Source organism: Danio rerio, chromosome 20 (assembly GCF_052040795.2).
Source record: "Danio rerio strain M-AB ecotype USA chromosome 20, GRCz13ab, whole genome shotgun sequence".
Lineage (NCBI taxonomy): Eukaryota > Metazoa > Chordata > Actinopteri > Cypriniformes > Danionidae > Danio > Danio rerio.
Window position 1 is genome coordinate 4793419 of NC_141040.1, and position 26805 is coordinate 4820223.

A 26805-nucleotide genomic window follows, 5' to 3' on the forward strand; every position below is an offset into this window, starting at 1 on the left:
TCCAACCTTTTAGATGGGGTTTAAATTACTACAGTTGAAGTCAGAATTATTCGCCCCTCTTTGAATTTTTTTTCTTCTTTTCAAAATATTTCCCTAATTATGTTTAACAGAGCAAGGAAATTTATTTTTTCTTAAACCTATTTTTCTTTTTCATTTTTTGATAGTCTACAGAACAAACCATCATTATACAATAACTTGCCTAATAACCCTAACCTGCCTAGTTAACCTAATTACCCTTGTTAAGCCTTTAAATGACACCTTAAGCTGTATAGAAGTGTCTTGAAAAATATCTAGTCAAATATTATTTACTGTCATCATGGCAAAGACAAAATAAATAAGTTATTAGAAATGAGTTATTAAAACTATTTTGTTAAGAAATATGTTGAAAAAAAATTGCTTCATTAAACAGAAATGGGGGAGAGAGGGGGGCTAGTAATTCTGCCTTATATATATATATATATATATATATATATATATATATATATATATATATATATATATATATATATATATATATATATATAGGGAAAAATTATAACTGTTTGTTTACTTTATGAAAACAATATGCTGGTGGGAGAAAAACAATTTAAAAAGTAAGTTTATCTCCTGCCAGAATCTAACAGAAACAACAGCAATTATTTTATTAAATTATTATTATTTCAATAAGAAAATCAAATGAAAATATTGTAAAAACAATCTTTATAACAAACATCAAGCTTTTATAAAAACAGAAAAGATTTAAATAAAGCAACTGTTAATATTATTTAAGTGTTTATTTTGTCCACATTCATACAGAAAACAAGATAAATGTGTACAATAAAACATTTGTATAAAAATTTGCATTTATTGATCATTTTCAAATGTAGAAACACCTTTTTTGTAAACAGAATTAAAATATTAAAATAAATAAAATGACTGAACATTAAAAAAGGCAAACTCATTTACTCACAGTGACATCAAAAACACTATGAACAAAAACAGACATAATAATAAATCAGACCAAGAGAGCATAGCAGTAAAACGTACTAACATTATCATTACACATCAGCATTTGACTTGATATGAACTACAGTTGTAGCTGATAGAGTAACTTCTCACCTGACGGCGGGCCATGTAGAGTTTGATTATGAGAGAGAAAGGCATAAAAATGTGCTTTTTTTTCAAAAGAGGAGGATATATTAACGTGTGTGTGATTGTGTGTGTCTTCAAGTGTACAAAATGAACGGTTCCACAAGATTACCCTCACAACTCAAATGGTGTACTCTAGCGCCCCCCATAGGCCAAAACAGACCCTCCTCAAGATTTCTAGTAGGGAAGTTTCAGAGACTTTGCTCAAATTACACCTTTTGACATCGACGTTCCTGGATTAACATCTTTGGTGAAACATCTTTTCAGTCAACCAATCAAATTTGAAGTATAAGTTTAGAGTTTATGTCAAATACGCCAAATACCGGTACGTTTATGCCATACAATCAGGGAGAGATGCTTCTGTTATTTATCTATATTCCCGTCAGACTTTACGATTAATTTAGGGTAGGGATTCGTTTTTCTAGTCTAAATTTAGAATTAATTTAATATAGTGTATTTTTCGTCAAATTCCACTCACCCAATCATATTTGAGGTTTAAGTTTAGGTTTACGATCAGGGTTTGCAGCATACCTCGCCTTTGATTTACCTCAGGAATAATTTATGTGTACGGTTAGGATTAGGTGTAGGTTAGCTTGTATATAAAATACTATAGTGCTTCAGAGTGTTTTTGAAGAATACTAGAGTGTATTATACATGTAATTGTTTTCACAACACTTTAATGACTGCATGTAAGCTACAGTGAACTAATAAACTGTAAAGCATAGTACTCTATACTTTACTGCAGTAAATTGTGGTGTATTGTAGTTTAATGTATACAGTAAACTTAGTAAAGTACAGTATTGGGTCATTTATTTATATTACTATAGATCAGAGATGCCCAACACTGCAAAAAATGCTTTTCTTACTTAGATTTTTGGTCTTGTTTCTAGTACAAATATCATTATAATATAAAAATCAAGAAGCATTTTCTAGACAAGAAAAACATATAGTCTTGTTTTCAGAAATAATATGCCAAAATTAGGTGAGTTTTTCCTTAAAACAAGCAAAATAATCTGCCAATGGGGTAAGCAAAATATTCTTACGTCAAAAAAAAAAAAACAAGATTAATTTGCTTACCCCATTGGCAGATTATTTTACTTGTTTTAAGGAAAAACTAACTTTGGCATTTTATTTCTCAAAACAAGACAATATGTTTTGCTTGTCTAGAAAATGCTTCTTAATATAAGAAATTTTAGATATTTAGACTAGAAACAAGACCAAAAATCTAAGCAAGAAAAGCATTTTTTGCAGTGAAATAGGGCCTGCAGGCCAAAGTTGGCCCATTGTAACCGTTGATTTGGCCCACCATCCCATCTGAGAGGAGAGAGTGAGAAGGATGGAGATAGTTAGGGAGAATGCCTTTAACAGATCATCATTTCCAATTTGACGTAACCTTTTTTGTTTGTTTTATTGCTGAGTCACAAAAAAAGCAAACTGAAGATATATGCTGTAAATTAATCTGAGTTTTTAAAATGAATACTGTCACTTGATGGATAGAGGACTACGAAGAAGACATCAGTGAGCAAATCAAGGTAAAAACTAGTGTTACTCCATTCTGTTATAAATATTAAAAAACTGTTTTTACTGTAATAACTAATTTAAAAATATACTATATTAGTTAATATAAAGCAATGTTTTCTAGTTATTCTTTAAAAGTTATTAAATAAATAAGGAAATTACACATGGCAACTATATTTACATTCGGCCCACTAGCCTCAATCAAGTGATATTTTTGGCCCTTCATAAGAAAAAGTTTGGCCACCCCTACTCTAGATGCATTACCAGAGCAACTTTAGCATTACAAGTTCCAATTTCCCTTTTTTTGTCATATAGAACATCACAGGAGATTTAAGCAAATTTAAAAAAAATATTAAATATAAAAAAAATAAATATTACATATATTTATGAAATAAACCCTGACCAGCAAATAATTAGACAGATTAATCCATGTGTTTTACTATAGTATGGTTCAAAAACACTTTATAGTGTTCACTATAAATAAAAGTAATCTTTCATTTGTTTCATGTGGGATATTTCAGACAAGAATGTAGTTTAATGATCTAAGCTAGGCCACTTATATTTTTTAAGAAGAGAAAATGGTGGTTTTCTTGAAGATGTTATCACAGTTCTTCTGGATTTAGTCCGTCTCAGCTCTTCCTGTTTCTAAATGTCATCCAGACGAACTGGTCTCATTGCGCATACAAAAATCTAACTTAATCATTACAACTAATGGTATCACTTTATTTTGATGGTCCCTTCGATGCATTGTTGAATTTAAGTTACATTGCATCGACATGCCAACTAATTCTCATTAGATTATGAATAGACTGCTAGGTTGGGGTTAGGGTTAGTGTAAATTGACATGTACTTGCAAAGTTTCTTAGAGTCAGTTAAACGTCTTTTAAAGGAGCCGTATCAGCAGATATTAAGCAGACAGTCTGCTAATACTTAAATGAGAAGTAATTGGCATGTAGTTATGCAATTTAGTCGACAAAATGAGCAATAGAGACCATCAAAATAAAGCCAATTACCATTAAACATAATATTTTAAAAATGTAAACTGACATTTCCTACTGACAAGCTTCACAAATGCGCAGAAATAACTATCTTAAAACCATTATTGTTGACAAAAAAGTAACTGTTGACCTAGGAACGTGTCTAACCCTGCAAAATCAGGTCGTGGAGTTGTACTATCTCCACTCAGAGAGCCACCCGCACAACGTGACGTCCACAGCCGCCTGCTCCAGCTCCCCAATGAGTGCAGAAACGCTGCGTCGTACACCATGTAAAGATGCCCCTCTATTGTATTATTCATCCCGGTGACAAGTTCCTCACTTCCTGCAGGCCAATGCACTCCCCCAATGACACGCCGGGGGACTGAACATGACACTGAGAGTGAATTAGCGGCGTTGCATTAGCCATCTGCATATGGGTAGGGGCCCGCTTCCATGGCCCTCCAAGGACGACACTGACAGTAATGTTAAACTGATTTCCCCTGGGATGAGCTGGAGCGCAGTTTACAGAAAGCCAATGAGAAAGTTGTGGAGACGGGATGCCGCGGAGCTGGGAGAGGATCCTGTTAGCCGTCATTTTGACGTTTTGTTTGTTCCAGGCTAGCAGTCGTCAGCGATTTCTTACTAGAGCAGACAAATATTTTGTTTCTTGAAGATGCTTAAAAACATAAACGTCATGGCTTAGTCACTCATTCTAAACATTGTAGCTCAATCACAGATGGTCCAGAAATGTCCTTCTCAGTTAGCATTGTACGTTTATTTGCTTATGTCTCAGTCATGATGGTATTACTTTAAATTATACATGTTGTTTTAGCTTCATAGTAAAAACTGTAGAGCTTTGGTCATAAAGCTGTGTGTTTAAATATGATTGTCACAAGATATACAGAGTTACTAATTATATACAGTTCAGTAAGTTTATTCATTAAGTATTCAGTAAGTTTATTCATTAACTAATTTCGAGAGGATCACGTGATTATGATTGAACACGGCTGGTTCTGCATTAGCATGCATGATCCACCAATCAGTAACCCACTATAAAGAGCCAGGGTTTTTCACTACAGTCATCTTCGATTTGAAGAACCCCCCCCCCCCCCCCCCCCCCTTCCACCCATACCTCTTCACCTTTTCCTCCATAGGGCGGCACAGTAGCCCAGTGGTTATCACTGTTGCCTCACAGCAAGAACGTCACCGGTTCTAGTCTTTTAACAGGCCGGTGGTCGTTTCCGTGTGTAGTTTGCATGCTCTTCCCGTGTTCGCGTGGGTTTTCAGGTCCTCCGGTATCCTGCCAAATTCCAAAAACATGCACCAGAAGTGAACTGATCAATCTAAATTTTGCACGACAGTCAATCTCTCATCCTGCAGCATATCTCTTCATAGCATTTAATTTTTATGCTGTGTTCACACCAGACATGGAACGCGCAGATAAATCGCGCTATTCATGCGTAAATAGCCGTGTGAACATTTGAGTTTACTCGCTTCATACGCGTCAAACCCTGCTTCGTTCGCGTGTCAAATTCAGATCAGAATAGACACGGATTCGCGTGATGAGCAGGGCTTCTGTCTGCCCAAAGACTCCAGCTTCATAGCTAAATGGCTAACATGGATTTTATGAAGAAAATAACAGTGTTTATGTGCTTTATGAAGACAGAAAAACAGCGTTGATACGTTTAGGGTCGTGTCTGGGTCCACTACATTCTTTCAGAGGTGCATCCAGCTCTGTGAGCTTATAAAATCCTCCAGAAACTTAACCTGGATGACGGAGGCTTTCAGCGGTGCTTCTGACTGAGCCAAGCCGAGATTGATGAACTGTTGTCGGTGAAGGATGGAGGATTTCCCTCTGAACACCTACAACAGGTTCTACGTCACAATCACGCCCCCACAAGAGCAAGCTTCTGATTGGTTAACGCGGCGAGAATGTACGCTGAAGTTCAGATTTTCGAAATCGAGAGAAAAACAGTCTTCGACGCTGTTTTTCAGTTTGCACGTCAAACGCGCAAAACGCTCAATTCGCCCCGCACCATTCACGCGTATCGCGCCACAGGATGTCTATTCGCGCGTTTGCATTGACTTAACATGTAAATCACTCGCGCTTGACGCGCGTTACACGTCTGGTGTGAACGCAGCATTAGTCATCAACTCATCAAGGGGTAGTTGTCGAGATCTACCTGAGCTCAAGGCTCCCCTCTCGCCCTGTAAATGGGAGGTAGCCCAGGGCTCAAGGACCTTTTTGAGCTTCGGGCTCTCTCCCGGGACAGCATGCCAAACTAGCTTATAATCAATCAGCTAAGTGTGAACTCTTGAGCTTACATTTTTAGCATAATTTACGTTAACAAATTATGTAATCTTAGACTCTCAGAAGTGTCCGTCCAAAAGCTGTCAGAAAAGCCATAGCATGATTAAATGATGCTGCAATGATTAGGCAAGTTTTGGGGGGGTTTGTCATCTTCAAATTGCTGTGACATTAGAAAACTGGGTGTCATCTTTGATAGAGCTTTGCGTTTTAATAACCATGTTAAGTTTGTTGTTCGTACATGCTTGTTCCATCTGAAGGCTCCTACACACCGGGACGCTTTTCATTTGCGCTTATCATCAGCGTTTTACGAGACGTTTTTCGCATTCAAACCCAAGCGATTTTCACTGCCGTCAAGCAGAAGTGTACGCAAAATCACTCCTTGACGTTAGATGGCGCTACACCATCCGTTCTTCAAAATCTCAAAACTCAGGGCTTCTGGTAGTAAACAGAACATCAAAGTCAACTAAAGGAGGTCGAGCCTTCTCATTTATGGTTCCTAAACTCTTTAATAGCCTTCCTGACAATATCCGAGGCTCAGACACACTCTGATAGTTCAAAACTAGAATAAACATTTATCTTTTTAGTAAAGCATACACGCAGTGCATCACCTTATCATGTAATGATAAAAAATGGGCATGATGGGACAAAATTAATGGACAAATCAGTGGACTGAACAACTAGTACATTTAGGTAGTTTATTATATTTTAAAAATTCCACATTGGCTTTGTTTCTAAACTAAATGTGGGGTTGCAAAGTCACATTTGGTGCAGGCGGTGTTTATTTAGCATGACATAAAACCAGTAAACATCACAGTCTCTCATATTAGATGAATATAAAAAGAACCAACACTCAATAAATAGTTCAACAGACTGTTTGTCTGAGTATGTGTTCAGCACATTTAGTGGGAGGCTGAGAAGAAAGACAGGTGACTGAAGTGTCTTTTAAAGGAGAATGGTTTATGATTCTTTGTATATTTTCTGGATGGCAGCAACAGTCTCTTGTAAAAGTAAAAAAATAAATCCTAATAGTCAAAATAGACTGTGGCTATCCTCAGTGTAAATTCTGAACAGTAAAAAAAAAGGATTAAGCATTATAGTACAGATGCTAAGATGGCATAAATGATCCATGTATATTTATATTTACAATATTAAACAACCAAGTCCAATGTTGCTCCGCTTTGTGTTTGCACTGTTCCAGAAGTGTTTGAATGTAGTAGAAGTTCCAGAAGATGTTGAAAAAATAGCTAGTTTTATAAATTGAACATTTAATTTTAATTACATTTTATTTAAATATATATATATATATATATATATATATATATATATATATATATATATATATATATATATACACACTGACCGGCCACTTTATTAGGTACACCTTACTAGTTCTAAGTTGGATACCCTTTTGCCTTCAGTATTGCTTTAATCATTCTTGGCAGAGATTCAAAAAGGTACTGGAAAATTCCTCAGAGATTTTGGTTCATATTGACATGATAGCATCACGCAGTTGCTGCAGATTTGTCTGCTGCACATTCATGATGTGAATCTCCCGTTCCACCACATCCCAAAAGAGTGATACAGTGAACTCATTGTCATGTTCAAGAAACAAGTCTGACTTGACTTACGCTTATAATATATATATATATAAACAATGCAAAAAAATATTACATATATATATATATATATATATATATATATATTTTTTTTTTTTTTTTTTTTTTTTTTTTTTTTTTTGCATTGTTTAGTTTAATGCTAAACTTTAGGGATTAACATATTTTAAAAGTTCTTTTCATTACTGAAATAAATAAATAAATAGTTTTATATACTGATATAAGAATATACTAAAAACAATAACATTGTGACATATTAATACAATTTAACCACAGAATAAATTACCCAAAAAAAGAAATGCTTTATTAAAAACATGAATGTAAAGTAATATAAAAATCAACTAACTAATCTTCTCTGCTGTAAAGTATTTTCTGTTCTAAACTTTCACTCTCAATGTCACAGAGATGTGAAAATGATCTTTGCAGAGAGAGACAGAGCAGTTCACACATTAGATTTGCACCTTGTAATTTGCACCTCTAAGCATACCTTTTGCCTAGAAAACTTTCTTAGAGTTTGCACAGTTTCCTTTGTTCAGGACTTCAGTTGTCCTTTCCTGAGGCTGTATACTCATGCGCTGCATCATGATAGGTCCTACATACAGCATGTTGTACATATTTGTACAAAAGCTGAAATACGACCAGGCTCATTCTGAAAATGTACCCCATATACATTTCTGAAGACCACCAAATATGTCCCAGGAGGTACGGTTATTTGCAGTTTTTGTTTTTGCAGACCACCAGAGGCCATTGTTTACACTTTTTGAGAGTTTTAAACTTCTCTCACGATGCCATTCTCGTGTAAATCTACCAGAGGCCTCTGTCGACTGACTGACTGACCCACCCTCCTCCTTCCCTAAACCCAACCAATAGTGTTTTCAAAAGCAACAATTGTCCCGCCCACCTCTTTCCCTAAATCCAACTAACAATGTTTAAAAAAAACAGCGCTTGACCAGCACCCACTCACTTCTCTAGACCCAACCGACAGTGTTTTCAAAAGCAATCCAGAAAAAGAAAAGCTCTTGAGATTTTTACCCCATTTTCAGATTTTACCTCATTCTCACTCTGTTCTTGTTTGTATTTGCTAAAATTTAAATAAAATCTAACAAAAGTATTATTGTCAGGCTATTTATTATTTCATAGGAAGATAACTTCATTTAGTTTTAAATGTTTCAGCGCTCAGATGCTCTATTTAAAAGGAAATGTTTTAGATCAATTGTACTGTGAATAAAATGTAGAGTTAAAGTAAGTTAGAATTATTAGCCCTCCTGGGAATTTTTTTTCTTTCTTTTTCAAAAATTTCCTAAATTATGTTTAACAGAGCAAGAAATTTTTTCCACAGCATTTCCAATCATATTTTTCTTCTAGAGAACGTCTTATTTGTTTTTTTTCAGCAAGAATGAAAGCCGTTTTAAATTATTTGAAACCATTTTCAGGTCAATATTTTTAACCCCCTTAACAATATTTGTTTCGATAGTCTAAAGAACAAACCATTATTATACAATAACTTGCCTAATTACCCAAACCTGCCTAGTTAAACGTTTAAATTGGAATACTAGTATTTTGATTAAAAAAATATATAGTAAAATATTCTGTACTGTCATCATGGTAAAGATAAAAGAAATCAGTTATTAAAGATGAGTTATTAAAACTTATATGTTTAGAAATGTCTTATAAAAGTCTCTCCGTTAAAAATAAATTGGGGGAAAAAAATATACAGAGGGACTAGTATTTTAGGACGGCTAATAATTCTGACTTTGACTGTAAATGTAAATCAAATATAAAATTAAATGGATGATTCCATCAAAGGCGTGTGTGCTTTATTAGAAGAATAAATGCCAATCTAGGCTAGAAGTAATATGCTTTAATATTTATACACTGATTTAACCACATACAATGTTAAGAATTAGCTGAAAGAAATGCCTCTAAAAATAACCCAGCAGACACGCAACGTCATAAGACATTAATATTAGGTTAGATTTAGGTCGCCAGCATCAATGTTATTTTGACGCCCAATAAAAACGTGAAACGGCGTTGACATTTTGTTGATTTAGGTTGTGTTGGAAAGTGACCAAAATCCAACGTCGAGCCAACATCTTAAACTAAAGTCATATTAACAATAAATGCTGACATTTATTCACCAGGTATATGGCAACCAAAATCTAACGTCTGATAGACGTCATAGTGGTAACGTCCACACAACATCAAGCTCTATCATCATTAGACGTTGATATTTGGTTGATTTTCGGTTGTGTTGGAAAGCGACCAAAATCCAACGTTAAGCCAACATCTTAAACCAAAGTCATATTGACGATAGATGCTGACATTTATTCACCAGGTATGGCAACCAAAATCTAACGCCTGATAGACGTCATAGTGGTAATGTCCACATGACATCAAGCTCTATCATCATTAGACGTTGATATTTGGTTGATTTTAGGTTTCATCGAAAAGTAACCAAACTGCAATCTGATGTCAGTCTGATTTTCATTTCCAAACAAAATGCAACATCCCATGATGGTAGGGTACAACGTCAATCTGACGCCATTTTGACGTCCTGCGCCAGCTGGGAAAAGACTTGGGATGTGACTTGGACTGAAACTCTTGAATTAGACTCCACTTTAAAGACTTAAGTCTTGGCTTGGACTCAAAAGACAAAGCTTTAGAAGAGCTCCATGCATGAACTGTGTTCTGACTGACAGGTCCCTACATAGTGTGCATTGCTCTGTACTCCCCTATCTTTCAATGCTCTCTACCTAAGCATGAGAAACCTTTATTTCCTTTTGAAACATTCATTCACTCCCTTCAAAAAACTTGCTAAACCAGTTATAATTAAATCCTAAATATATAACTCAACCAAATACTATACAGTACAAAACACTGCACCAACCACCTCCTAAATGTCACGCTGTAGGCTACAACTTGTATTTATCCATCAAGGTAACAGAACGCTCTTTAATAAAACAACCTTATCTTCCACAGTCTTAAAAATGTCTCAAAATGTGTGTAAAAACAAGGCGCCAACTGCGAAAGGAGGCTAAGAGAGCTGTGTCACGCCGGCAACTGACAAAATAACTGCAGATAATTAGAAGCTTTTGTAGCGCGCCCGTCTTTCAACAAAGACACCTGCATTTCCTGCGAAGGGAGGCGACGCGCGCGGTGATTGTCATTTTTAATCTGGTTCTCCTGCGGGGCTCTCAGAGAGGCTGCGGGAGCCCGGTGGGTGTGTGAGTGCTGGGACGAGAATTCACACAGCGTTCCCCCAACTGTTTCACTCTGACAGGGCCCCCGCTGACGAATTAATCTGCACTCGTGCGCAGTCCGCGACAACATTTGAAAGTCTCGCTGAAAAGAAATCGGGGTGGGGGGAAAAAAGCAGTAGGGTCAGCTGTTAAACTGTAATTTGAATGTCTTTTATTTTAGCATAACAAATTAAATTAGCATGGGACTATCTGATGAAAGCAGCGTATTAGTGATCTTTTCTAGAGGCAAAAGAGGACGGATGTGTGTGAGTGAGTGGATAGCTTGAGCAGCTTTTCCAGAAAATCCACATTCCTGTTAATGTACCATTAATAAACGTGAAAAGAATCTGCCTTTAATTCCTTAACTAATAATATTAATAATAATAATAAAACAAGTGTATACAAACAAACTAGACAATCTGATTAAATAAAATACTCAATATTAATAAAGGATTTGTCATATAAATCAGGGTTAAATGCTGAATATAACCCAATCAGATTTTCCTCCTGGAAATGAATAAAAATGGATAAAACACTTTAAAAATACTTTAAAAAATTATATATATATATATATATATATATATATATATATATATATATATATATATATATATATATATATATATATATATATACACAGTTGAAGTCAGAATTATTAGCCCCCTTCGAATTTTTTTTTCTTTTTTTAAATATTTCCCAAATGATGTTTAACAGAGTTTTCACAGTATGTCTTATAATATTTTTTCTTCTGGAGAAAGTCTTATTTGTTTTATTTCAGCGAGAATAAAAGCAGTTTTTAATTTTTTATGAACCATTTTAGGGACAAAATTATTAGCCCGTATCAGCTATATATTTTCTCGATAATCTACAGAACAAACCACTGTTATACAATAACTTGCCTAATTCCCCTAACCTGCCTAGTGAACTTAATTAACCTAGTTAAGCCTTTAAATGTCACTTTAAGCTGTGTAGAAGTGTCTTAAAAAATATCTAGTCAAATATTATTTACAGTCATCATGGTAAAGATAAAATAAATCAGTTATTAGAAATGAGTTATTAAAATTATTATGTTTAGAAATGTGTTGAAAAAATCTGCTCTCCCTTAAACAGAAATTGGGGAAAAAATAAACAAGCGGTCTAATAATTTAGGGGGGCTAATAATTCTGACTTCAACTGTATATATGAGGGCTGTGAAATGATTTTAAAAAAAATAACGTGATTAATCACACTTTTCTTGTAAATAATCATGATTAATCACGAAACGTAATTAATCATGATTAATCATGAAATGCCATATTTATTATAGAAGTAAAAACACAGGCTGGTAAGTGCCATTTAAATTTCAAATCAATCCATGCCAATTACAAACAAAAATGCTTTCCATGTTGGATTCTAAGTGGAATACAAACGCACGCACGCACACACACACACACACACACACACACACACACACACACACACACACACACACACACAGACACACAGAGACAACATGTGCAGTGCCGGTGAGCGAGAGGGATCCCTTCAGATTCATCAACAAGCACGATCGCCTTCATCAAATTTGCTCAAACTAAGCATTCAGAAGTATGGCTGCATTTAACGAGCAAGGATTCTGACAGAGGGACGTTATGCAGACGCATTACAAAAGAGTGGAAACTCTTTTGAGGGACGCAGCTTAAGGGCAGATAAATGTTTTTGACTGCTTGCGAATTCATCTGGCACTTTCATTCACATAGACACCAATACTCAGCTTTGATGATTAAAGTAACACTGATCAAGAGTCGACCATGTAAACAGCGATTTTTGATTATCTTAAATGACCACGCGAGTCCTGAAATGCAGAGGTTTTCCCTTTCCGTTCCCCATGCGGTATTACATTCCATTAAACATCCTGAATGAAAATTTGCTGAATGAGAGTAAACTGCTGAACTGCAGTTAAAGTCTAAACATTAATAATGAAACACCTGAATTGGAGCAATCATGTCGTTTTATTCCTATGGAAGGCCGAATTAATGTAAAAAATAAATAAAATGAAATCGCTCGCTATTCTGCTGCCCAAGGCAGCCGCCTAGGTCACCTCTATGGACGCGCCGGCCCTGAACACATGACGGCCACAAAAGGAAATAAAAAAACTGCAACTGCGTTATTTGCGTAAAAATAATTTTTACGCGTTAAATCTTTCAAATTAATCACGTCAATTAACGCACTAATTTTGATCGCCCTAATATATATATATATATATATATATATATATATATATATATATATATATATATATATATATATATATATATATATATATACACACACACATACACACACACACACACACACACACACACACACACATATATATATATATATATATATATATATATATATATATATATATATATATATATATATATATATATATATATATATATATAAAAATTTTACCTTAAGTGAAATTCCTAAAATTGCCCCTGGCAGAGAAGTACTACATAGTCGCAAGTTTATTGATGTACAATAACGAATGCCTCAATAAATCCGATCTGCCTGTTTACATGATAGTCGCATTGTCACACATCCGATTTATATCTATGTTATTTGCACATATGAAGAAGGCCTGAGACCAATCTCTGAATATCTGAATGCGTGAGTTACGTTTTTTTGTTTTTTTCTTGTTATCATTGTCGTAGAACAGACCCGATCTGTCTCACATACAAGCAAAAAATCAGAATTGGGTCACATTTAACTGGCATTTAATGTAAACGGGCCTTTGTTCATTCAATTTACCTATATCTCATGTCTTTGGACTATGGGGAAACCGGAGCACCTAGAGGAAACCCACACCAACAAGGGGAGAACATGCAAACTCCACACAGATGTGCCAACTGGCCACCATGCTACCCCAATAATAATATTATTAATTTATTTTTACGATAAAAGTCTGTAACTCACTATTAACAACAACAAAAAAACACTTTTTGAAGCACTTTCTCTTTTGTAAGATAGTTTGCTGAGCCAATCAGAGTTAAATGCTACAACCTAATCAGCTTTTCCTGAAATCGTCATAATCCTGGTAATGAACCATTAATATATAAAAAAAAACATAATGAGCAGTTAATCTTGTTCTTTGTAAAAACTAATATGTTGATGAAGAAAGAGCAGTAATGAGAGGTGAGTTTCCTCAAGGCCTGAAGCGCTCCGTCTGCCCTGGCGAAAGACTATTCTGTAAATTAGCGCAGCTTTGCTCTCTTTCATCTCTGCTCCTGAATGGAGCGCCATGTCTGATCGCCAAGCCAATTTGCCAGCCCATGTGGCACCCAACCCATCAGGCCCAGCCTTTCTGGCAACGCATGCTGAATTATTTCCTCCCTTCCCCCACTTCCAAAAAAAAAAAAAAAAGTGGCGATATGCACGGCTAAATCCGAATGCCCGTCTCTGGCATTGTCGGGATCATTTTGGCTTGATGCCAAACGTATTATATTGATCTCTCTTTTCTGTGCAGTTCAATGGCTCCAACACAATGCAGATTTCCAGCAGAACATATTAGGCAAATAACATGAGCCCAGAGGCCTGCGCTCGGAGACCGATGTCGTTAATATCAATGCCTCAGTCTCGGCCCGCAGCGCAGGAGCAATCAAGAGTCTCAATCCCATCTCCTCTGTCTGCAGAATCTCAACTGCAGATCATGCTGTGTGTGCGCCAGTCGGACGCTCCTTCACCTATACTCTTAAAAACACGAGGCTCCAGATAAGGGTTTTCACAGTGATGTGATCATTTTAGGCTTCAATGGAACCAATTTTGGATCTGATAAGTGAACAGTTCTTTAAGGAACACTCCATTTTTTTTTTGAAGACGAAAAGAGTCTTTAAAAAGCTTGACTTTTTTTTGTAGTTACACAGTGTACCACTAAGCGAAGTTTATTTATAAACTATTTTCGAAAGGATCACGTGCTAATGATTGCTTGCAGCTGGACCCGCATTATCCAATTTACAATGCACCAATCAGACGTCTCCTAAGCCAGGGGTTTCCCAAACTTTTCAGCCAGCGACCCCCAAAATGTCAATGCCAGTGACTCGTGACCCCCAATTTCCTCTCAGGTTGTTATATATACAGTGGTTATAAATGCAATGGCACACACACACTAATAGACACAAGTCTATTCTTGTTTTAATTTTTTCAATGTATATCAGTGCTGTAAATGGACCAGAAAGTTTAACCTGGTGTTATAAAATCAATCTGCTGCTTCTGACGCTATTGCTGTGTCTTTAATATAATGTAATTACCCCATGGGTCACTTTCCAATAGAACTAGTAACTATAAGCTACTATAGTAACTATATAGTAACTATAAAGCATATAGTAACTACAGACGACAATTTTTTTTCTCTTCAGTAGGTTATGGATAACCTATGGTAATTCTTATGTTTAAAAAAAATAGATTTTTTGAAATCACCAGGCGACCCCCCTTGATTGTCCCACGACCCCTCGGGGGGTCCCGACCCCCACTTTGAGAACCACTGTCCTAAGCTACTATAAATACCCTGGGTTACGTATCACAGCCATCTTCGTTTTGAAGAATGCCCCCTTCCACCCCTACTCCTCCTCCTTTCCTAGATGGGTGGCATGGTGGCCCAGTGCCTAGCACTATTGCCTCACAGCAAGAACATCTCCGGTTATAGTCTTTATCAAACCAGCCGACATTTCTGTGCAGTTTGCACGTTCTCCCCATGCTCACGTGGGTTTCCCACGGGTCCCCCGGTTTCTTCCCACCATCCAAAAACATGCAACCTAAGTTTATTGACTAATCTAAATCAACACCATAGACATGCTCCTACCAAGGCGAAGCAGTGGCGCAGTAGGTAGTGCTGTTGCCTCACAGCAAGAAGGTCGCTGGTTCGAACCTCGGCTCAGTTGGCGTTTCTGTGTGGAGTTTGCATGTTCTCCCTGCAGTTCACGTGGGTTTCCTCCGGGTGCTCCGGTTTCTCCGACAGTCCAAAGACATGCTACAGGTGAATTGGGTAGGCTAAATTGTCTGTAGGGTATGAGTGTGACAGGCCCATACGACAGGTCGGCCAGAAAGTGTAAAAAAAGTCATTATCATATGGACAAGTCTAAAAATGGAGGACTTGTTCCAAAAAGAGCAATCATATGGGACTAAGGCCAAAGAAGAAGACATGCACCCACCAAGTACTTCTCTCTTTAAAGAGCAACTACTATCAGTGCTATCACTATGAGAGTGGAGTTTTCAAGATCTACCTGAGCTCAAACTCCCCTCTCGCCTTGCAACAGAATGGAGCCCCGGGTTCGAGGATCGTATGAGCTTAGTGTTTCATCTTTGGTATGAAAAAAATAAATAAAATACAATGTAATAAATTAAATATATATATTCAATTGCGTTTTTTTAGGATAAAAAATGTTGGTTGTGTCAGGAAATATGCTGTTCTACATTGTGTAAGACCAAAATGTAGATCATTTGCACATGGTAAATGTCAAAATGAAGGTGTACGTTTGGTTTTAATGTAACGTACAATAAATAGACTTTTGCATGTCAAATATGTCAGATAGATAGATAGATAGATAGATAGATAGATAGATAGATAGATAGATAGATAGATAGATAGATAGATAGATAGATAGATAGATAGATAGATAGAAACAGTTTGAAGATAGATAGATAGATAGATAGATAGATAGATAGATAGATAGATAGATAGATAGATAGATAGATAGATAGATAGATAGAAACAGTTTGAAGATAGATAGATAGATAGATAGATAGATAGATAGATAGATAGATAGATAGATAGATAGATAGATAGATAGATAGATAGATAGATAGAAACAGTTTGAAGATAGATAGATAGATAGATAGATAGATAGATAGATAGATAGATAGATAGATAGATAGATAGATAGATAGATAGATAGATAGATAGATAGATAGATAGATAGATAGATAGATAGATAGATAGATAGAAACAGTTTGAAGATAGATAGATAGATAGATAGATAGATAGATAGATAGATAGATAGATAGATAGATAGATAGATAGATAGATAGATAGATAGATAGATAGATAGATAGATAGAAACAGTTTGAAGATAGATAGATAGATAGACAGATAGACAGATAGATAGATAGATAGATAGATAGATAGATAGATAGATAGATAGATAGATAGATAGATAGATAGATAGATAGATAGATAGATAGATAGATAAAAACAGTTTGAAGATAGATAGATAAAAACAGTTTGAAGATAGATAGATAGATAGATAGATAGATAGATAGATAGATAGATAGATAGATAGATAGATAGATAGATAGATAGATAGATAGATAGAAACAGTTTGAAGATAGATAGATAGATAGATAGATAGATAGATAGATAGATAGATAGATAGATAGATAGATAGATAGATAGATAGATAGATAGATAGATAAGTTAAAAGTAAACCCTTGTAACACAAAGGACCTGTGGCTGTAAAAACATTTGTTTTACAGGACTCTTTCATGCTGTTTTCTGGCATTCTGATGCTTCAGTTGCCTTTTAATGACTCTTATCGCTTTCTATCCGCGTGCAGGTCCGCTGGGCCTCCTGTTGGCATGGTGCTGTTTGATTCTTTTGGCACGCTCCACTCCTCGGCGCGTTCCAAAGCTAACGTGGCTGGGCACAATACATCCGTTAATGGGCTCGTCTGTGAGATGATCCCCCCGTTTCCTCAGATGGGAATCAGGGTAAACATTTCAATGGGAATCCTCTACAGACTTGGCTTGCCAACCTGGCAGCTAGTTAAACTGGTGTCTCTCACTCGACGCCTGCAAATGGGAAATGACTAAGCGTCGGAGTCTTTTTGACATCTCTAACGAGTGTCATATGGTCTGTGATGAGTTTGCTGCAGGCTAAGAGGCCAGCCGCTCGCTATCATCAAGGATTACGTGAGTCTTTCGTGACATATGTACGTCACAGTCGGTGCTGCTGATTGTATTCCTTGATTTCCAGTTCATTGATTGTAGTGAGATTATTCCAATGAGCTCTTTATTATTATTGCTGGTATTTTCCTATTGCTTTGTGATTTATAATTTATTAGGGTTATAGATGTTAAACGGCCATGAACCCTTTAACATATATAAATATATGTGTGACTGTGTAGGCACTGGGATAGCGAGTTAGGTAGGTCACTCACCTCCTTTTATTGTCCTGAGACAAACACAGCACCCTTGAATTAGTTCGTTTCTAGCTCTGATGATATTGGAGTCAGCAGAGAGGCTTCTCGGAACTGCTGGTTATACATTTCCTCTGAACTTATACAATTGTAAAGTATAACGGTTATAAATGTTAATAAAACCTACATGAGAATAAAACAGAACTGCCTCTTTTCATTTCTCATCAGAATAACATCATTTCAACACCACAGTAAACTCAAGTGACAGAACAGGAAAAATACAACTTATAAACAACAAAACACATAACTTAGCATGTGCAATGTGTAGCACGTATGCTACTGCTAACAAAGAACATCACAACAAAAGTAAACAAACATACCTGAGACAAACACAGCACCATTGAATTAGCTCGTCTGCAGCTCTGATGATATTGGAGTCAGCCGAGAGGCTTCTCGGAACTGCTGGTAATACATTTCCTCTGAACTTATACAATTGTGAAGTATAACGGTTATAAATGTTAATAAAACCTACATGAGAATAAAATAGAACTGCCTCTTTTCATTTCTCATCAGAATCACATCATTTTAACACCACAGTAAACTCAACCCTACTGAAAAATCCAGCTTAAACCAGCCTATGCTGGTTGGCTGGTTTTAGCTGGTTGACCAGCCTGGTTTTGCCATTTCCAGGCTGGTTTCCAGCCATTTCCAGCCTGGTCTTAGCTGGTCAGGCTGAAAAATGACCAGCTTAATCCAGCTTGACCAGCCTGGTTTAAGCTGGACATAGCTGGTTTTGGCTAGGCACCCAGCCTGGCTAGGCTGGTCAAGCTGGTTTTAGCTGGTCACTTTTCAGCCTAACAAGCTAAGACCAGGCTGGAAATGGCTGGAAACCAGCCTGGAAATGGCCAAAACCCCTCTAAAACTAGCCTGGTCAACCAGCTTAAACCAGCCAGCCAGCCTAGGGTGGTTTAAGCTGTTTTTTTCAGTAGGGAAGTGACAAATAATTAGCGTTTTGTGGAAAAGAAACGACAGAACAGGACAAATACAACTCGCAAACAACAAAACACATAACTCAGCATGTGCAATGTGTAGCACGTATGCTACTGCTAACACAGAACATCACAAAAAAAAGTAAACAAACATACCCGAGACAAACACAGCACCATTGAATTAGCTCGTTTTCACTCTGGTGATATTGAAGTCAGCAGAGAGGCTTCTCGGAACTGCTGGTAATACATTTCCTCTGAACTTATACAATTGTGAAGTATAACGGTTATAAATGTTAATAAAACCTACATGAGAATAAAACAGAACTGCCTCTTTTCATTTCTCGTCAGAATAACATCATTTCAACACCACAGAAAACTCAAGTGACAAAATTATTGCATTTTGTGGAAATGGAACGACAGAACAGGAAAAATACAACTCGCAAACAACAAAACGCATAACTCAGCATGTGCAACGTGTAGCACGTTTGCTACTGCTAACTCAGAACATCACAAAAAAAGTAAATAAACATACCTGAGACAAACACAGCACAAATGAATTAGCTCGTCCGCAGCTCTGATGATATTAGTCCTAAAGTGAAATAAACAGTTTCAAAGTTCACAAGTGCCAAAGTAAACTCAATTAATAAGACAATCAATCATCAAAGCAGCTCACCAACAGTGAGGCTTGGCTTCTTCTTCTTGGTGTAAGGGGGAGTTGCGAAGAGAGAGCTTCTCGGATCTGCTGGTGAATTACCGCCCCCTGCTGTGATGGATGCAATTGCAGGTAATGCAAAAACCAATGGTGAGTGTTCCCAATTGAAAGAAGAATTTAACCAATATTTTAACCCCCGTTTTATATATATATATATATATATATATATATATATATATATATATATATATATATATATATATATATATATATATATATCCCAGAGATGGGTTGCGGCTGGAAGGGCATTCGCTGCGTAAAAACTTGCTGGATAAGTTCAATAAAGGGACTAAGCTGACAAGAAAATGAATGAATGAATGAATGAACTTCTATACAGCTTAAAGTGACATTTAAAGGCTTGACTAGGTTAATTAGACAGGTTAGGGTAAATAGGCAAGTTATTGAGTAATGATGGAATATTCTGTAGCTCAAAATATAGCTTAAAGGGCTAATAATTTTGACCTTAAAATGTTTTTTATAAAATTAAAAACTGCTTTTATTTTAGCCAAAATAAAACAAATCAGACTTTCTCTAGAAGAATTATCAGACATACTGTGAAAATTTCCTTGCTCTGTTGAACCATTTGGGAAATATTTTAAAAAGAAAATCAAAGGGGGGTTGTTAATTCTGATTTCAACTATGTTTATTATTTGTAGACAGGATGTCATTTATATAACATTTATAATCGGACATCATATCTGTTTGAATAGTCTGACGAAGTGCAGTAATTAGATCAATGTAAGGCTGCAAGAAAAACTAATCGAAGTGGACCTGTCTTAATTTGGTTCTGGCTGAATTACTTGTTTGTGTGAGTAATCATCTATTTGATTTAACGTGTCTTTTTAATCATTAAGACATCTGTCAGCCGTAAAAATGTCTGTCCCAAAATAAACGAAGTTATCAATTAACCAATCTTCCCAGGAATCAATCACTTCCTCATTAGACCGCGGTGTGCATGTGTAGGTCTTGATGGTCAACACCTCTATGGCTTGGCAGAGGACACACATGCGGGACTTTAATTCTGAATTCATTTGTGCTGCCGCAGAGCCGCTATTCGCTGAGCGGCTGCTAAGGGGACTCCGGGGAGCCCTATCGCAGTTCTATATGCAAATGTCTTTGCAGCTGGGCAGTGGTGCAGTCCTACTGGGAGCCTGTTTATGCAAATCTGATAGAGGCGGGACGCACACCCTTGCCGCAGTCACCGGTGCAATGATTTTAGCTAAACAGTACCCTGCTCGGACAAGACAGTAATGCAAACCAGAACATTGGCGGTCACTGGGAAAATGTGTATTAAAATAAAAAGTTGAAACGCTCCAGACAGGAATAAACTATAAAACAAGGCAAGGAAAATGCATCATAATGTCAAAAATATTAAAACAAGACTCAGCATAGATGTGTGTGTGTGAGCTGTATTATGCCGCAGTCACACTAAATTTTAAGCTTGCTAAATTCTGTCGTACGGTGCTGCGAAAAGGGGCGGGATTAAACAAGATTATTAGACATTTAAAAAAGCGAGCGATTGGTCAATATTTAAAATTTCTTTCCAGAGAGGTCATGTTTGATCCTCGATTAATCTCACGCATCAAGTGATGGGTTTTCGCAGGTCAGAGTTCACCAAGCTTGAACCTTGCAATGCAGTGAACTGCGAGACTTGACGCGCGAGCTTGCAATTGTGGTCTGATGCATTCGCGTGCATATGAATGGAAGTCTAAGGGGTGAAAAGTCCATGTAATCAGCCCATAATGATCCTCTGGCTGTGTGTAATCAATGGAACCTGGAACAGGTGCGTGTGAGCGGTGCATGACTGGATATGTAGTCCTCCAGCCATCTGTAAGGATTAGATCACTGGTGATTGTGAAGAGCATGATTGTGGAGATTGTGACAGTATGAGAGTGTGTGTGAATGCGAGAGTGTATGGGTGTTTCCCAGTACTGGGTTGCAGCTGGAAGGGCATCCATTGCGTAAAACATACAGTATGCTGAAATAGTTGGTGGCTCATTCCACTGTGGCGACCTCTGATAATAAGGGACAAAGCCGAAGGAAAATGAATGAATGAATAATATCCATGTGATCTCTCTTGAGTTTTTCTATGTCTTATTACCAGTGCAAAACAGAATATGGGGACATTTTTGGAGCAATCTGCAAATTTTTGGCATGATTTTTGAGCTATTGTAACTTTTTAACTTTTATTTAAAGCTCTCTCATATAATATATTTACTAAAATACTAAATATTACCTTGCAAACTGTATTGAAAATAAATCATAAACATTAGTTAATAATAATACTAAAATTAATATAATAATTACATAATTAATTTAAGTTTGAATAAGGACTCATTATGTATTGAGTAAAATGTATGTATAATGTGTGGACATACAGTGAAACGAAATGTCTTTTCTCACAGGACCACAGTGTTGCAAAAATAAACATAACCATAAAAATGATCAACACTAGACGTAAGAGGAATTTTTAAAACATTCTGGAGTGGTAGTCTGACAATACATATACTCTACATAAATATTTAACTATACACATAACCTAAAACACACTATACAAGTAATAGCGTTCGTGGGTTTATGGTTCTGGAGTGGCCAAGCCAGTGTCCAGACCTTAATACTATAGAGAATCTGTAGTGAGAGCTGAAATTTTGAGTTGTCAAATAACGGCCTCAAAATCTTAATGACTTGGAGAGGATCTGCCAAGAGGAAAATAGTAATATTATTGTAACTACCTCATCATTCCTTCCTCAAGCTAATGTGTAAATGTTAGATCTATTCAGCAATAACGTTAATTGCATTGGCATATTTATCTGACAGTTTCCCAGCTTGTAGTAGTCGATCAAAAAGCTGTTTATTTTCTTATGACTTTACACTAGCAGTGGAATTTACTGCAATGTGACGGGGCGCCACCTGAAATCTTGCCTAGGGCGCCAAATTGGTTAGGGCCGGGCCTACTCACGGGTAGCTTTTTGGTCCAGGCACAGTTGGGTTTCATCAGGTCTAGTTGTCTGCCATCGACTTGGTGTGTACCGGCCTTTAGCCTACTCTTGATTTAAAACTGTAATGGATGAAAATATTTTTGACGTAAAAAATATGACACACATCAACATTAATGAATCAAATATCTTATTATCTTTGCAATTTGATTGACTGTAGAAAAAAAACAACTCTCTAACATGGAGTGATCACTGAAGTTCTCATTTGCCTCTGAGTAGATGCCTCTCTCTCTCTCTCTCTCTCTCTCTCTCTCTCTCTCTCTCTCTCTGTGATGTGGCCGTGAATGTGTTAAAGCAGTGGGTTGTAAATGAGGACAAAACAAATGATCAGCACGCGCAGTTGGAACGCCACCCAACCGCGCTCCACTCCTGTGAAAAACATCACACAGGAAATCTCTTTTTAAAATAAACAAGCTCTCACAGCAGACAATGGGCAAAATTAATGTGCAAATGTATGCAAGAAATTAAAAGGCAGAATTAGGCAGGCAAATGAGGAAGCTACTCTCTCGAATTGTTGGAATTATGAATAATTGCGGCAAATTCGCTGCTTCTAATATGACTTTTTGGTGTAAACAAAGGCTTAATTGTGGAAATTCATTGGTGAATATGAAAGAAAATTCAAGGCCGTTTACAACTATTGACGACGACATAAAGGTTACAATCAACTGACAGGAAGCCTCTTTGAGGGAACAACAGGAAGATATCAAGCTGTCTTGTCACTTCTTTTCAGGTCAATCTGAGCAGTTTACCTTACCTCGCCACTCTTCTGACTTGTCCAAATACCCACACTTACAGAAAAAAAACAGGGTGACTGGAGTAAGCATTACTGTATGTATTAATATTGTGTTGTCCTTATCATCACAAGCCTACTATAAAGTCCTGAACCATTATTTATTTTCTTTTCAGCTTAGTCCCTTTATTAATCTGGGATCGCCACAGTGGAATGAACCGCCAACTTATTCAGCATAGTTTTTACGCAGAGGATACCCTTCCAGCCACAACCCAACACTGGGAAACATCCATACACACATTCACACATACAGTTGAAGTCAGAATTATTAGCCCCCCTTTGATTTTTTTTTTTTCTTCTGTTTGAAATATTTCCCAAATGATGTTTAACAGAGCAAGGACATTTCCACAGTATGTCTGATAATATTTTTCTTCTGGAGAAAGTCTTATTTGTTTTATTTCGGCTAGAATATAAGCAGCTTTTAATTTTTTTAAACACCATTTTAGGGACATTATTATTAGCCCCTTTAAGCTTTATTTATTTATTTTTTTGACTGTCTACAGAACAAACCATCATTATACAATAACTTGCCTAATTACCCTAACCTGCCTAGTTAACCTAATTAATCTAGTTAAGCCTTTAAATGTCACTTAAAGCTGTATAGAAGTGTCTTGAAAAATATCTAGTCAAATATTATTTACTGTCATCATGGCAAAGAGAAAATAAATCAGTTATTAGAAATGAGTTATTAAAACTATTATGTTTAGAAATGTGTGAAAAAAATAAACAAGTGGTCTAATAATTCAAGGGGGCTACTTATTCTGACTTTAACTGTACCTTATGGATGTCACAATCACTGGATCTCAAACACAAACATTTATGGACTACAAATCCGCCATTCATGGACTACATTTTCATACAAGCACTCCGATCACACACACACGCTTCCTCATTCTGACGGATTACACTCGCACCACCTGAGGATTGTCAAAAACTGATTAAACACACTACCTAAGCAGTACACACACTCATTTCCATTTCAGAGTTTTGTTATCTGTAAAGTGACATTTTAACACGTTTTCCTTAGTCTTGTTTTCCCAAGTTTTGACCTAGCTTAGGGCCTACTCACACTATGCCATCCGTACCGTGCTTAGGCCCGTTTCCCGGATCGTTTGAGAAGTGTGAGTGCGCTCAATCGGGCTCAAGCACGGTTCACTTGGCCGGCCCTGGCCCGGTTGGAAGAGGTGTGCCTGAGCACGATTCACTTGGGCTTTGGCACGGTACGCTTGTGTGTGAGTGCACAACGCGCCAAAGCCCAAAACTGAAAGTGAGACGTGACTTTTAAGGGACTGTTTCATATGGATTTATTAATCATTCTTACTGTTCAGTGATCGCAAACTGCCGTAGTTTATTAAAGACGCAAACTCCTCACAGCACGACAGCTGCACCTTCAGCAGACCTCCTCATTCCTGCAGCACGAAAGCATTATGATTGTTTTTGAGCGCCAAAAGTGGCGGATCTGTTCGGCGAAATATCTAACTGCGTGTCCCCGTATCCCTAAGGACTGTTTGGCGAAATATTTGACTCCATGTCACTGCATAAAAAACGACTGAAACGATATAACTTGAGAAATCTCCACTGTGCTGCTGAGTGAGAGAGCGCTTCTCACTGAACAGCACAGCAGCGATGACGTCAGCGTGCCGAGGCCCATTTGTGGTGTGAGTGCGGGCCGTCGGGGGAGACGGGAGGGGGGACAAGCGTGCTTTGGCCCGGTTCGAGGCAACTGTACCTAGTGTGAGTACGGCCTTAGTTTGTCTTTTTGTCTTAGTCTGCCGCCTGCCTTTCAACCTCTCGCCTGATACTGAGACCACGATTCTGGATTCGCCTTCATACATCTGTTTGCACCGGTGTTGACCATTGCTTGCCTGACTACCGAATAAACCTCCATGTGGGTCCGAACTCAGTTGTCTATGTCACTCCTCGTTTTACAACGGACAATTTAGCTTACTCAATTCACCTATGCCACATGTTTTTGGACTTGTGGGGGAAACCGGAGCACCAGGAGGAAACCCATGCGAATGCGAATAGAAAATGCTAACTCCACACAGAAACACCATCTGACCCAACCGGGGCTCGAACTAGTGACCTTCTTGCTGTGAGGCAACTGTGCTACCCACTGCACTACCGTGCTGCCCCAATAAAGTATTAAATAATACAAAATGGAAAAATAAAGAAAATACATCATAAAAGTAATCAAAGTGGTCAAGTGCAAAGAGCACAAGTGCGTACAGTTACCAGAGTATCATCCATGTGTGTGGACCAGCAGCTTTGATTCCACCATCAGCAGGAGGTTTCATCTCAGCACTGATGCCTTTCAAAGGTAAAGCGCAGGACTGAAGCCTCTCCTCGTGTTTTGATTGACTGCATGAGCTAACAAACTCATAGTTGCAGGAGCGCTTGCCTCAGAACAGATCGGAAGAGTGAACATTAGAGGAGATGGAAAAAAAACCCCGTCTCTCCGTACCTTGGATTGGGAAGAGGTGTCGTGGAATTCCCCGGAGACAGTGAGATGCACGTTTGTTTTGATGTGGTGCTTGACAGACCTTAGAAGTGCTCGCAACACAGCAAACCACAGCAAAGGGAAGCCTGCTTTATATTCATACTGTACTGTGCACCGGTATATTACACTGCTCTGTTGAAAATCCATTCAATTTGTTGTTATTTAATGAGGTCGCAAATTTCGCGAGTATGAATATCGCTTATCCGTATTGTGTAATCTATGTGGGCATCATTGACCGCCAGGTTAAAGGGGTTTGTTTTGATTTTCGAACTAGACAGAACACTTTTCAATTGGTTTTCAAACAGGCTCCTACTGAAAAAAAACAGCTTAAACCAGTCTAGGCTGGTTGGCTGGTTTTAGCTGGTCAGCCAGGCTGGTTTTAGAGGGGTTTTGTTCACTTCCAGGCTGGTTTCCAGCCATTTCCAGCCTGGTCTTAGCTGGTCAGGCTGGGAGATGACCAGCTAAAACCAGCTTGACCAGCCTAGCCAGACTGGGAGCCCAGCCAAAACCAGCTATGTCCAGCTTAAACCAGGCTGGTCATGCTGGTTTTAGCTGGTCAATTTCCAGCCTGACCAGCTAAGACCAGGCTGGAAATGGCTGGAAACCAGCCTGGAAATGGCCAAAACCCCTCTAAAACCAGGCTGGTCAACCAGCTAAAACCAGCCAACCAGCCTAGGCTGGTTTAAGCTGGATTTTTCAGCAGGGGCACTAGACGGATGTGCACAACTGTTATGTTTATATACATTTATTTACATATAAATAATAATAATAATAATTCCTTACATTTATATAGCCCTTTTCTGGGCACTCAAAGTGCTTTACACATACAGTAGGGTGAAATCTCATCCACCAACAGTGTGCAGCATCTACCTGGA

The 26805-nt window shown here is 37.4% G+C and overlaps 1 long non-coding RNA gene across 5 annotated transcripts; it reads right to left on the reverse strand.

Moving 5' to 3' along the window:
• Nucleotides 1–761: 761 nt before the first annotated feature.
• LOC141379522 (uncharacterized) lies at nt 762–19631 on the reverse strand. 5 transcript variants are annotated; one of them, XR_015518118.1, is made up of 4 exons: nt 19465–19631; nt 4756–4923; nt 4150–4265; nt 762–2141 (listed from the first exon to the last, which is right to left on the reverse strand). It is a non-coding gene; the product is annotated as an uncharacterized LOC141379522 (long non-coding RNA). The 5 variants fall into 5 exon arrangements; XR_015518117.1 differs by lacking the exon at nt 762–2141 and having other exon boundaries at nt 3030–4265; nt 19465–19521; nt 19606–19631; XR_015518119.1 differs by lacking the exon at nt 762–2141 and having other exon boundaries at nt 3214–4265; nt 4764–4923; nt 19465–19521; nt 19606–19631.
• Between the last annotated feature and the right edge of the window lie 7174 nt (nt 19632–26805).